The sequence below is a fragment of the Onychomys torridus genome, chromosome 22, assembly GCF_903995425.1.
Source record: "Onychomys torridus chromosome 22, mOncTor1.1, whole genome shotgun sequence".
Classification (NCBI taxonomy): domain Eukaryota; kingdom Metazoa; phylum Chordata; class Mammalia; order Rodentia; family Cricetidae; genus Onychomys; species Onychomys torridus.
The window spans coordinates 16,993,593-17,006,979 of NC_050464.1; the positions used below are offsets into that span (position 1 = coordinate 16,993,593).

Here is a 13,387-nt window from a genome sequence, read left to right on the forward strand (position 1 = left end):
CCGTGCCTTCAAGTTCTATATACATTTATTATAGTTGGATATGGATTAAAAAATAAAGGGAAATTCTCATCTATAGTGAATGTGTAAAGATTATTAATTTTTTTCTGTGATTATTCCCAAAATGATCCAATATAACCGCTAGAAACATAGCATTGCAGTCATGTAGAGATGATTCAGGGCTAGGGCTGGTGTACAGCTATAGAACACTGGCCTAGACTCTCTCAGTGAAAGGCTGGGAGCGTGGCTCAGTGGTAGAGCACTTGTCTATAGGTCCCTGAGTTCCACCCCCAAAACCTCAACAAAATAGAAATTAAACTATGGTTCACAAATGCACTGTGTGGCTATGTACAAGTCGGTTCTGTGTCAGTACTATGTCGTTTTAGGTAAGGAACTTCAGCATCCACAGATGTTGTGTCAGATGGGTACAGGGTTGAAGCCAATCCCGTGAGGATAATGAGAAGTAACAGTACTCTTTGAACACTGCAGACTAGTGAATAGTGAAAAGTCAGTGGATCAGAAAACTTTGGAGATTGAACTGTTCTAGAGTGTGCCTTTTCTCTCTGCCCTTGCCTACCATGGTAAAACTCAGCTCCCTAGTCTGAGGGGGTTCTCTGGGGATACCTATTGGATAACGCTGGGCGGAACTGAGGAGCAGATTCTTGGATGTCCCAAAAGAGACCTTCTTGGATAGAATGACGTTGAGTTCCCTTCTTAGCAGCACGCAGCCCTCGGGGTGAGGACTGGAGTCAGGATGCTTCACCCTGCCCTGAAGATTTTGTTTCCCTCCCTTGTTAGGTGCAGGCACACTTTGAGACACATCAGGACATCTTCAAATAGTTTTAAAAGCTGCTGTCAAAGATTTCCAGTCCTTAGTTGCCTGCTTCATCAGACATTTTGTAGGCCATCCATGTGGCATAAAGAATTCCATCTAGAAATTAAGAAATTATGGTGTGCGTTTCCTGTGCCAGTCGCCGGCTCTGTGTTATTTTCCATAAGAAATGACTAGAAGGGGAAAGGGGGACAGTCATGTGCAAACAGACCTCATTTAGATTCCATCTCTGCGGACTTGCTGGTAGCGCATGGGCCACTGGGCACCTAGTTAGGATCCAGCCTCTTTTTGATCGTGTGCAGTAAGCATTGTGTCTGCAAGTAGATTTGCTCATCGTTTATTATTAATTACTCCTGAGCAGCTCTGTGAAGCTACTAAATATTAATAAACAGTATGTGTTCATGATTAAGATGAGACAAAGGAACCCCCTCCCCATGTACCTTCCTTTTATAAAGCGATGTACACATGGATGATGGATAAAATTGAGGCCAGGCTTTCAGATGAGGAAGCAATGGAAATGGAGACCAGATCTGGAAGGAGCATGTTTGAGATCTAACTTTAAGTTATATAAATGTTTGTTTATTTTTGTGATTGTTAGGGATTGAACTCAAGGCTCTGGCAATATTACAAAGCTGTTCTTAGGCTGAGCCTTGTCCCCAGCCCCCTCACTGGGGGATTCTAGGCAAATTGTCTACTGCTAAGTAAGCTGTGCCTTTAAGTCAAACACACACACACACACACACACACACACACACACACACACACACACACACACACACACATCCTGTCCTTGTTTTGAGATTTGTCTGCTGAATATTGAAACCCTCTGTCTGTTCACACTGGAGTGGTGTAGGGACCATCTTTGTTCTTTAGGTGTTGGTTTATGGTATTTCAAATCTTCTACATTCTCTCCTGAGACTTGTTTCTCCGGTGATAAAAGTGGGGTTGCTCATCATAGAAATATGCATACAGCTTAAAGGAGAGAGAATTAAACCAGCTATATCCTAAAAATGAGTATTTGCATGTGACTTTTAGGCCTGTACAACTGTCTGATACTGTGACATCATAATCTACAGAGATCACACTTTGAAAGTGAATTGTGAAATAAGTGACAAAAATGTTTTAAATAAATGTATGATTTTTGCATTGAGTTCATAGCTATTGGGCATGGTTTCTTATCTTCACTGTCTGTTTGTTCATGATCACTACCTATTTTAAAACAATTAGGGGGCTGAAGAGATGGCTTACCAGTTAAGAGCATTTGATGCTCTTCCAGAGGACTTGAGTTTGGTTCATAGCACCCATAGCCAGTAACTCCAGCTCCATGGAATCCAACATCTTCTGGCCTCAGGGCACCTGCACACATGTGCACAAACATGCATGTGGTAGTTTGAATAAGAATGGTCCACATAGGCTCAGGTTTGTTGGTCTCCTGTTAGTGGAACTGTTGGGGAAGGTTAGGGAGGGCGACCTTGCTGGTGGAGGTGAGTCAGTAGGAGCAGGCTTTGCGATTTCAGAAGATCCCTGCCCTTCCCATTGTCATGCCTGCACTCCACCATAAAGGTCTCTAACCCTCAGGAACCACAAACAATTAAATACTTCCTTTTATAAGTTGCATCTGTAATGGTGTCTTATCACATGAGTAGAAAAGCAACTCATTCACACATGAACATAATTAAAAATTAAAGCAAACCCTGAGGATTATGTTGTATAGGAGGCACAGGAACTTACTGGGTTTTGTTTGTTGCTATAGGGTCTCATGTAGCCCAGGCTTTTCTGAAATTAGTTACATAACCAAGGCTGACTTTAAACTTCCTATCTTCCTTCTTCTACCTCCTGAATGCTGGGATTACAGGCATGCAGTTCTGTTCCTGGCTGGAAACATTTGGCTTTGTTCAGGATTAAAGAGCACCAGTGCTCTCCAGCAGATGTCTGTTGAAGAAATAGAAATCAGTGCTAGGCCTATATCCCAGTGGCTTTTTGCCTAGCACATAGAAAGCCTGTGTTCTATCCCTAGCACCATGTAAACCAAGTGTGGTGGCACATGCCATAACCCCAGAGCTCAGGAGATGGAGAGTATGATCAGAAATTCAAAGTCCTCCTTGGCTACATAGTGAGTTTGAAGCTAGCTGAGCTACAGGAGACGCTGTCTCAAAAACAAAAAGAATTGTAAACCACTCACTTGATTCAACAATATTTGCAGTTTAGTCCACTATATTGCAAAACTAGCTTATCTTCAATAAGTAATTCCACTGTAGAGTCTAAACTGTTTCTAGTTTTTTCCCTGCCCTAAACATTGTGCATAAATTATTCCTACTTCTCTGGTTAGCCTTAGGAATACATTCCTGGAAGCAAAAACTCCAAGCCAGAGATTAATCTGCATCCTAGCCTTTAAATAGGATGTTAGTGGGGACCCAAGGTCCTAAATAAATTATGCAGTGGGTATGTCTGGTGAGAGGAGGGGTCATGCTTCCTGATTGGTTCCTGAGACAACCCTGGTTAAAACAAGGCACCTTTAGAGCTTGTCCCTTGCCTAGCACATGGAGTTGCAGAGCCACCTTGCTAGCCAGTCAGGGAAGAGCATCTTTGCTCATTCACCCAGCATATTCCTTGAACTCCGTCAGCAAAGAACTCAGAAGTCTGCAAGGCACCCTAATCTGGGTTCGTTCTTACCCAGACATGAGGTGTTTGAGGGGAAGGGACCAGGACTCCCACTCAGTACTCAGAGTGAACATTAAAATGGTGTCTGATGTAAGGAACATGTGAGTCCTATCTTTGGTAAACTCATAGCAATATTTTTATAATTCTGAAATACAAGTAGATGTTTAGATATGACCATCTATTTTGAAAGTGGCCCAGAAGAAGTCTGGAGAAGTTGTTCCTTTGTGAAGAAGTGCTCCTTGTGCAAGCACGGGAACTTTGGTTTGATGTCCATACCCACATCAAAACAAACAAACAAACGAACAAACAACAAAACCAGGCATGGTGGTGTCCACTTACAGTGCCAGCACTGAAGAGATGAAATTGGTGGGTCCTTAGGGCTCACTGACCAGCCAGCCTAGCCTAATTGGTAAACTCCAGGCCAGTAAGAGACCCTGTCTCAAAAAACAAGGTAGACAGCACCTCAGTGATGACAGCTGACCTCCCACACACCACTGTGTGCCTACACCTACAAACACACAGTACACGAGCACGCTGAAGGAAGGAACGAGAGCGAGCGAGTGAGCGCTGGAGACCATTGGAGTCACCTGAAAGGCAAACAAGACTCCTTTGGAGAACTGGGCACAAGAGTCTGAGGCTGCTTCCTCTTCTTTCCCACCCCGACTCTCTCTACCAAGCTATCTGCAGCATGTGCCTACTCTAGGACCCAAGGATTAGGAGCTGGGCAGACAAGCCAGTGTTTCCACCCTTCCCAAGTGGGGGTGCTAGGCCACAGATGCTTTTAAACATCTGACTTCTTGTCTGTATTGCATATAGGTCCTCAGAGTGGAAATGTGGTCTTGAGCTCCCAGCAGCCTTTAGTTCTCAAATGAAATAGCCATTTCTCAGCATTTTGTTTTCTTTAAACTGAGAGCAATAGGGGATAGGATGTGGCTCAGTTGGTAGAGTGAGTTCCTAACATGTATAATGCACCAAGTTCCATAATCAGTGGTGCACACCTGTAATCTCAACGTTCATGGGGGATGGGAGACAGCAGGATCATCCAGGTCATCTTCAGCTATGTAGTGTGTTTGAGGCCAGCATGAGTCATATCAAGATACTGTCTTTAAGAAGGAGGGAGGGAGGGAAAGACCTATTGATGTTGACCTTGTTAGAGATGAATACAGAAGTTTATAACAGCATTGGAGTAAGGATATTAGAGCTTCTAAAAAACTCTGCTGCTGAGAAAATGTGCAGAAATGGCAAATAGCAAGTAGTTTTAACCTAATGGACTTACTGCTGGGTCTTGAGGAAGCCAGGATTCTCCAGACACTAGCTAGATGAACCCGTGGGTTTGCAGTAGGCCAAGGAGCTGTCATGCGTCCACCAGTCATTCTGTTACAGCATGGCCATGCTCATCTGGATCCGCCCCTTTCTCCTTGGTTTGTCTCTCTTCTGATCTGGCACTCTGAGTTGGACACAAATGACCCTGGATCTTCAGCCAGTGATCCTGGCAGAGCTGCTATTGCTTGGGAACTCACCATATCTCTGTCCTTTCTGTGCCTCACTGACTGGCTTTCACCACTTACCACTGGAGCCCCACACCTGATCTCCACACTTTCTCCAGTCACTCTCTGGCTCCAGGTAGCTGGCCCTCCCATCACCCAGTGTTATTGGGACAGTGCTAAAGTCACAACCATTACATTTGAGACTTTCCACCAGGACACAGAATGCTTTAAATGGAGCAAAGAAATTTAAATGGGAAGAAATTATAGCATGAGTGAGTTTCTCCTTTTCAAGATAATCTTATTTAATAACCAAAACCTCGCGAAGATGTACATTTTATCCCGAGACAAAGGCAATGTGGCAGGGTCTGCATCATGGTAATTACATGTTTGGGGTTTCATTCTTTCTTTAAAGTAGGTTTCTATTATTTCAGTTTAGGAAAAAGACTATTCATCTGTTCCATTGCTGGGTGGCCCATCCACTGTGAAAATAGGTCAAGAACTGTAATCTAACTCGACTGCTGATAAATAATTAAAGCTAATGGAATTTTCGCAAATCTGTGAACTAAATTCTCTGAGATACTGCCAGGCCATATTGGATGCTGTTGTAGAGAGAGATTTTTTATTTAACACCCCAGTTTAAATGCCATTTAAAACCACTCCTCCACCTTACGGAGACTGGAAAGGGTATGTGCTCATCTATGAAAGCGGAAGCCCATCAATAGCCACGCCATTCATCTTCAGATGATGAGATGAGAAGTGAGGGTTCCTGCATCCTGGGACACAGGGGAACTTCACTTTCCACCAGACTCTGTTTAGTTGAACTCTGCAATCGAAGTGTCAGAGAATATCTTGTTTTAAGAACCTCATACCGGGAGGCTGAAGAGATGGTTCAGTTGGTAAAGGGCTTGCCATGCAAGCATGGGGACCCAAGGTGATCCCCAGAACTCAAGGTAAAGTTGTTGGTGGTGGCACATGTCTGCAGGTCCAGAGCTGAGGAGGCATACATACGAGGATCCTGGAGTTTGCTGGCAGCCAGTCTAGCCGAATCAGCGAGCTCCACATTCAGCAAGAGGCCCTGCTGCAAAAGATAAGGTGGAGAGTGATTGAGGAAGACACTCCCCGTCGGCCTCTGGCCTCCACACTCCCAAGCTTCACCCCTGTCTGGGTTCTCGCCTATGTCAATAAAGGGAGTCACAGGTGTCATAATGGCACCATAATAAGTACTTGGAGCTAACTCCCCTTCACAGGGACTGTGATGCTCTGCATCTTCATGGATTGGGCAAATGTTCGTGGAGGTTCTTGTGAGGACTGATGGCTTGCTTCTTAAGATAGCAAGTTGCTTATTGTTTAATGGTCCAGACCTGTGACCTCAGCACTCAGGTGCCGTCTGTGTCTGTCTGTCTGTCTGTCTGTCTGTCTGTCTCTCTCTCTCTCTCTCTCTCTCTCTCTCTCTCTCTCTCTCTCTCACACACACACACACACACACACACACACACACACACACACACCAAGAAGGAAAAATTGGTGGGGTGTGGGGGCAACTTCTTTGTTACTTTTTAGGAAGGGAGGATTGACTTGATGTTACTTTTTCAAGAAGCTGTACTTTTGTTAGAGTACCAACTTTGTATGTACTCTGCTTTCTTGTACTTACAAATACTGAATTCAGATTTTATGAATCTATACATAGAAATGTCTAGGTTTCAAAAGAAATCATTCTGTTTAAATTGCCCCTACCTAGCATCTGGATGTTCTGGAATCTGCGTTTTTTGGATTTCCCTCCCTCCCTCCCTCCCTTTCTCTCCCTTGGTTTCAATAGAGTTTTGTGTCTCTCAGGCTGGTTTTGGAGCTCCCTACAAACGCCTGATCCTCCTGCCTCCACCTCACACCTGCTAGGTTTTCAGCCTTACACCATCACACCTGTCTTGTGTGGTGTTGGTGATGGAACATAGGCTTCATGCATGCTAGACAGGCAGTCTGCCAACTGACTCCATCCTTATCCATGCTTTCTGTATTTGTAAAGAGCTGCAGATTCGATGGGGACACTGTCCACTGTGACAAGTACTAGAGCCCCACTCCTTCCTCCTTTCTAGAAAGGTACTCTAGCAGTTCCTTCTAGACAACCCCTGTGCAGTGTGACACAAATCAGATGGCTCTGGAGACACACCAGGGACTTCGAACAGCTGCCAGAAGTGCATTGTCCAGGACAGCAAGGAGCCAGGAGAGCCCAGCCCTACACCCTCAGCCACTTTCAGAGGGCAGGAGGGTCCCGTGGTGGAAGAAGCTCCAGCCATTTCTACCTCCTCTTCTTGGGTTCTCATTGTCCTCCTAGAGCTGAGCCATAGATGTGACGTCTCACTAAGGCAGACTCCTAGTAAAGTAAGCGTCTGCAATTCCCTTCCCTCTTCCCCCTTCCTTTCTCTTTTAAAGAGAGGGTTTCCTAAAGCCCACGCTGGGCTTAAGTACATCCTATTAAGGATGGCCCTGCTCTGGTCCTCCTGCCTCTGCTTCCTGAGTGCTGGGTTCGCAGATGTGTGCCACCCTGAACTGTGGTGCTGGAAAGCAAACCCAGAGCTTTGTGCATGTTAGGCAAGCATTGTATGAGATGAGCTGCATCCCCACCAGTCGGTCAGACTCTCCTTTTTTTATTTGCAAGTTTTTATTTTGAGATACAGCTTCACCATGTACACTAGGCTGGCCTCAAGCTTTTGGCTCTCAACCTCTTGCCTCAACTTCCCTAGTCCTGGGATTGCAGGCATGTAATGTAAGCAATTGCAGTTGTAAACCACCAGGCCCCGTTTCAGTGGGATGCTCACCAGGGATTAGTAAGCAACAATTGTTACCACTCTTCACCAGAGAGGTTTCCACCAAATCTCAGCACTTGCCCAGCTCACTGGAAAGTCCCAAGTTCCCTTGTGATCGGCAGGGCAGGCGGTCTGAATGTTGGATCACATGACTCTGACATTCCCAGGTGAACTTACAACTGGCAATTTCCACTGACTAGTTCAAAGGCTGCGGCTTCAAAGGGCAGCCCTGACCCACTCTCCTAACTTTCTTTGCCAGTTCAGCAGAAGGCTTAGTGTCTCAGAGAGATATAATGACCTAGTTCAAATATTCCCAAGACAGTGTGAGGAGCACCACCCCTTAAGATTCATCGCACCTGTTACACCCATCATTACTTCCCCCTGTTCTCACCCCTCGTTCCTCCCCATACATCAAGCCACGAACACTTAGTATGTATATCGGAAGACCAGGACCCTTCTTTTTTTTAAATACAAAATATCACGATAGTCTCTAAAATTGGAACTACTATATAGTTTTGTTTCATTTTTAAAATATCAATGACTTGGGGCCTATTATTTGTACTTCATTCATTCTGGAGTGAATATATGTCAGCTATCATACTTAGATTTTTATGTGTTTTGTCAATTTCAGAATCAAGGTGACTATGATAATGACCACTCAAATATAAAAGTACTTGTTTCTCTTCCTGAAGTTTAGAATAAGGGTGTGTCTTGCATTCAGTAGTGTCAGTTCTCATACAGTATGCTATATAAAAATGGGCTTTGGGGGCTGGAGAGATGACAGCAGTTAAAAGCAGTGGCTGCTCTTCCAAAGGACCTGGGTTCAAGTCCTACCTCCCACATGACAGCTCACAATTGTAACTTCAGTTTCGGGGGATCTGATGCCCTCTTCTGGCTTCCTTAGGTACCAGGCACACATGGTGCACAGACAACATGCAGGCAAAAATACTCACACACATAAATAATAAAAATAAAAATGTAAAATGTGCTTTGAACACATACTTAGGACATTTTCCTTTTTAAAAACATATGTATTTAGTGTGGGGTGGTCAGAGAACTTGCAGGACTTAGTTCTTTCCTTCCATCATACAGATTCTGAAGTCACCAGGCTTGACAGCAAGCTCTTTTACCTGCCAAGCCATCTCCTGGCTCTGGAAGACCTTTTCAGTCAGAATTTCCTTTCTGGGGTGTGCGTGTGTTGAGGGTTATCCATTTAGGTGTGTGTGAAAGTCAGTGGACGTCAAGTGCCATTCCTTAGGAGCTGTCCACCTTGGTTTTTGATGCCAGGTCTCTTTCCTGGCCCAGAGGTCTCCAAGTGGGCTAGGCTGGCTGGCCAACAAGCCCCAGGAATCTACCTGTCTGTGTCTCCCCGGTGTTGGGACCACAAGGCCACACCACCATGCCTGATTAAGAATGCTTTGAGGTTTGGATAATGAAAGCAAAGTGAAGGCTTCACAAAGTCATAAGGAAATGGTGTTCTCCAGTCCTGTGTGAACTGTCACCTCACCTGAACATCTCTGAGGGCCCTTTGTGCAAATCAGTTTCCATTTTTACCTGGGGTAAGTCCCACCCCAGCTTTTCAACGCCCGGACATGGGCAGAAGATTTGAGCTGAAATGAAGGAACAAAGGAAGGTGAGCCCCTGCCCTGAGCAGGTAAATCTGGATCTAGAGGTGACACTTAAGCAGGAGAGATGTCCCAAGCAACCCCGGACCCCAAGGAAGGGACAAAGCCTTCCAGTGACCACTTTTGGGCCTTAGACAAACAAAAAGCCCAGGTCCACAAGGGCCTTTAAGTATATGCGTTTATGGAGCCCACACACACCTCTTCAGTGCAGGGCTAAGAATGGACCATTCTTTGTGTTTTGTCTCTTTTCCTTTTAAGCCAGAGTGACTGTCTCTATCAACTTTGTTTTAAAGATTTTAATTTTGTTATTCATGTATGTGAGTGTTTTGTCTGCAAGTATTTATGTGCACCACATGCATGCCTGATGCCTACAGAGACCAGAAAAAGGCTTCAGATTTCCTGGGATTAGAGTTAAAGAGGGTTGTGAGTCACCATGTGGGTGCTGGGAATCAAACCCAGGTCATCTGTAAGAGCAACATGTACTCTTAACTGCTGAGCCAATTCTCCAGCCCCAAATAATGAAAATTGTTTCTACATAGAAGTTTCTCTGGTAATGTCACCTTTTCTGCTACATACTCAGGAGAGAGGGCCAAAACAAATCATGCTGGCCCTTTCCAACAGACATCTGATAGTAATCTCTTCAAGGGCATTAGCTTCTCCTAATTTAAAAGTGTATTTACTGTATGGATATGTGTACATATTTGTTGTGATTATAGGTGGTCAAGTGTGTAGAGGTCAGAGGTCAGCCTCATGCCATTCCTCAGGAACTTTCCATCTTGCTTTTTGAGACAAGGTCCTACTAACTAGCATGTAGGGCTCAATGAGTCAGCTTGGCTGGCTAACCCTGTGCCTGGCTTTTTATCAGGGTGCTAAGGATCAAACTCAGGTCCTCGTGGTTGCAGGGCAAGCAGCCGAGTGACAGTGCCATCTCCCCATACACAAGAGCATCGGCTTCTGTGGTGGAAACCTGGTTTGCTTTTTGTTCAGTGGTCCCACGATGGAACAAAATTGACAACGCTGAAGAACCCATAACTTGATTAAGTGTTCAGCTCTGTCGTTAGGACTTTTAAACAGGTGTCAGTTACCAACTTATCGCTCCTTCTAGAGGTTTCGACCAACTGACCCCACCTTCCTTCGGCTGGCAGTCAGGACCCGAGACCAGAGGCGGCAGAGACTGTGGTGTCAGTGGCTGTCTACAACACAAAGGGCACCATGCTCTAAAACAAGGATAGAATCATTTCCTGTCCACGCTAACCGATGGTGACAGAGTCCCGTGGGCCAGAACTGAGCAGCTTTGAGTCCCTCTCCTTAGTTTAGTAACAAACCAGATAATATTTGCAGGCGGCAGATTGAGATAAGACATTTCTCAAACTGCCAAGAAATAAAATTAGAACGGGTGACTTTTAGCTGGTGGCTTGAAGTGCATCTCTGTCAGTTTGTGTGTGACATGTGAATATATAGTCATTTCTTCTTCCTGACAGCCATTGGGAGGGGCAGGGGGTGCACATGCACCTGTGGGCAGACAGATGCACATCTGGCTTTGGTATCAAAAAGGCTGCTTCAGGGACTGGGATTGTGGCCCAGTTGGCAAAGCCCTGGATTCTATCCCCAGACCACACCAGCTAGGCATGGTGGCACATGCCTGTATCCTCAGCATTTGGGAGGTAGAGGCAGGAGGGTCGAGGAGTTCAAGGTCATCCTCAGCTAGATTGAGTTCAAGACCAGTGAGCTCCTGTTTCAAAAAGCCCCAGATAGTTAAAAGAGGGAGCGGCAAGCCTGTCATGAGAGGCGTAGCTCTCTGGCCTTCCTGGAGCCCTGCTGTAGGCTGCAGAGATAGTTCGGTTACCTCCTTGCTTCCTAAGGTTGGTTTGCTCCTGAGGCCAGCCTTATACCAAGAGGGAGGCTTGGGCAGCCCAGGGGCTACCTGGACTAGGGCCACACTGACCCACGGAGTACTCTACTGTCCTCTTCTCTGCTGCGGCCCCCCATTTCTGGGCCCTTCAGTTCTGTCATTGTGTGACCTCCCCCGCCCCCCAGCATCTCTCCCAGCCTTCTGACTGGGACTTTATAAGAGAGGAGCTGATTGGTAATCTCAGGCTGCTTTTGAGCTTGTGATCCTCCTGAGTCACCACACCTGGCTCTCATAAACCATCTGAGTGACACATGTGTCCATCAGTACCATGTTACTCTCTTGGTGGCTACTGCATCATGCCATTCCACACTAGTGGTGATTTAATCCTTTATACAATCTCAGCTTAGTGTGAGCCAGAGAGAGAGAAAGAGAGAGGGAGGGAGGAGAGACTGAGTTCAGTTCAGACCCTAACTCATCCAGCTTCATGGTCTTAGACAAATTGCCTTCCTTTCTAAGCTGTGGACATCCTTCTGTTCAGTGTTCCAGGGCATAGTGTGGATGGGGTCACTGAGCAAAGGTGAAGGACTGTGGTGCCCAGCACAGACTGGACATCCAGTTAGTGCTCTCAGGCCTGGCCCCATTCCTCCCTGTCCTTTCCCCTGGTGCTTGAACCAAACGTTCTACACATTTTCTGTGGCCGCTTCCAACCCTACTCCAGCTGCTCTCTGCTCCCTGGAGCTTCCCAGCTGCTAAAGCTAGTCTTTCCTTGGTCCTGAGCTCTGCAGCTGTCTGTAGAAGCAGCAGCCTTCTCTTGGGAGCTCCCTGCGCTTAGCTCTGCAGCCTCCTGGCTCTCTTAGAGTTCTTGAAGCCTCTTAACCTCTCCCACTGACCCTCCCTCACAGGAGAGTCCCCATTTGTAAATGCATCTCTTGTCCTGAGCTGCCCATGGTAGAGGCGGTCAAGTACCTGTAGCAAAGGGTGTGCCACAGTATACTAAGATTTAATAGTAAAGTGATTGATTGTAGAATAACACACACACACACACACACACACACACACACACACACACACACACACACACACGGCAGGAGTGAGGGTGGGGAGAGAATGTTCTTACAGAGCTCAGGCTAACCTTGAACTTCTTAGATTCCCACCTTTACTTACCAAGTCCTGACCTGAAATTACAAGTATGCTCCACTACATCCAGTACATCCAATCCTCATTAATACTTTTGTGAAAACTAGAGCCTGGAGCTAGAGAGATGACTCAGTGGTTAAAAGTGCTTGCTGCTCCTGCAGAGGACCAGGACCAGGTTTCTGTTCCCAGGTGGCTCACGACTACCGGTAACTCTAGTTCCAAGAGATCCAGCACCCTCTTCTGGCCTCTGTGGGCACCTGCATGCAGGTGCAAAGATAAACACATGCAGGTGCCAAGATAGATGCAAAATGATAAATGAATAAAATTAATTCTTTTTAGAAATAGGGCTGCATAATTCCAGCACTTGGGAGGTGGAGGTTGAAGATTATCCTGAGCTACCTAATAAGTTCCTGGCCGGCCTGGGTTACATGAGACCTTGTCTCAAAAAACAAACAAAACCCAAGAAACACCAATCTTTCTCCTGTCATGTTTTTAATCTTTCTTTGCCCTTCACTGTTAGATTTTTGTCCTGTCTTTCTGGAATGGGTGGTGGGCTGAACAGAATAGTGTTTTATTCCCTGTTGCTACCATCTGCTTATAACAGCAGGGATACATCATCCACACCGCTGCAGGGTGGGAATCCAGAACAGGATTTACAAGGTGGACATGAATGTGCCAGCAGAAGCTGCATTCCTTCCAGAAGCTTTGGGGAGGCCTGGTTCCAGCCTGCGCCAGCTCTGCCGGGCTATACTTGTCTTCTGGCCGGGACCCCACGTCCTCCCGTCTTCCCACTCTCGGCTTCTGTGTCTGCATCCCCTCCTGATTCCCTCTTGGAAGGACTCCTGTGTTTCTCTGGGGCACTCTAATGACCTTAGTCCCACCCAGATAGTCCAGGATTCTCTCCCTGACTCACAATTGTTAACATAATCCCAGCTGCGATGTCACTTTACTGCGTCAACTCGTGAATTCACAGGTCTCAGGGTATCTTTGGGGGC

At 46.0% G+C, this 13,387-nt stretch overlaps 1 protein-coding gene across 8 annotated transcripts in view; it reads left to right on the forward strand.

The window, feature by feature from the left end:
- The window catches only part of Cux1 (cut like homeobox 1), a 331,979-nt gene that overhangs the window by 147,147 nt on the left and 171,445 nt on the right, over nucleotides 1–13,387 (forward strand). The window lies entirely within an intron of this gene.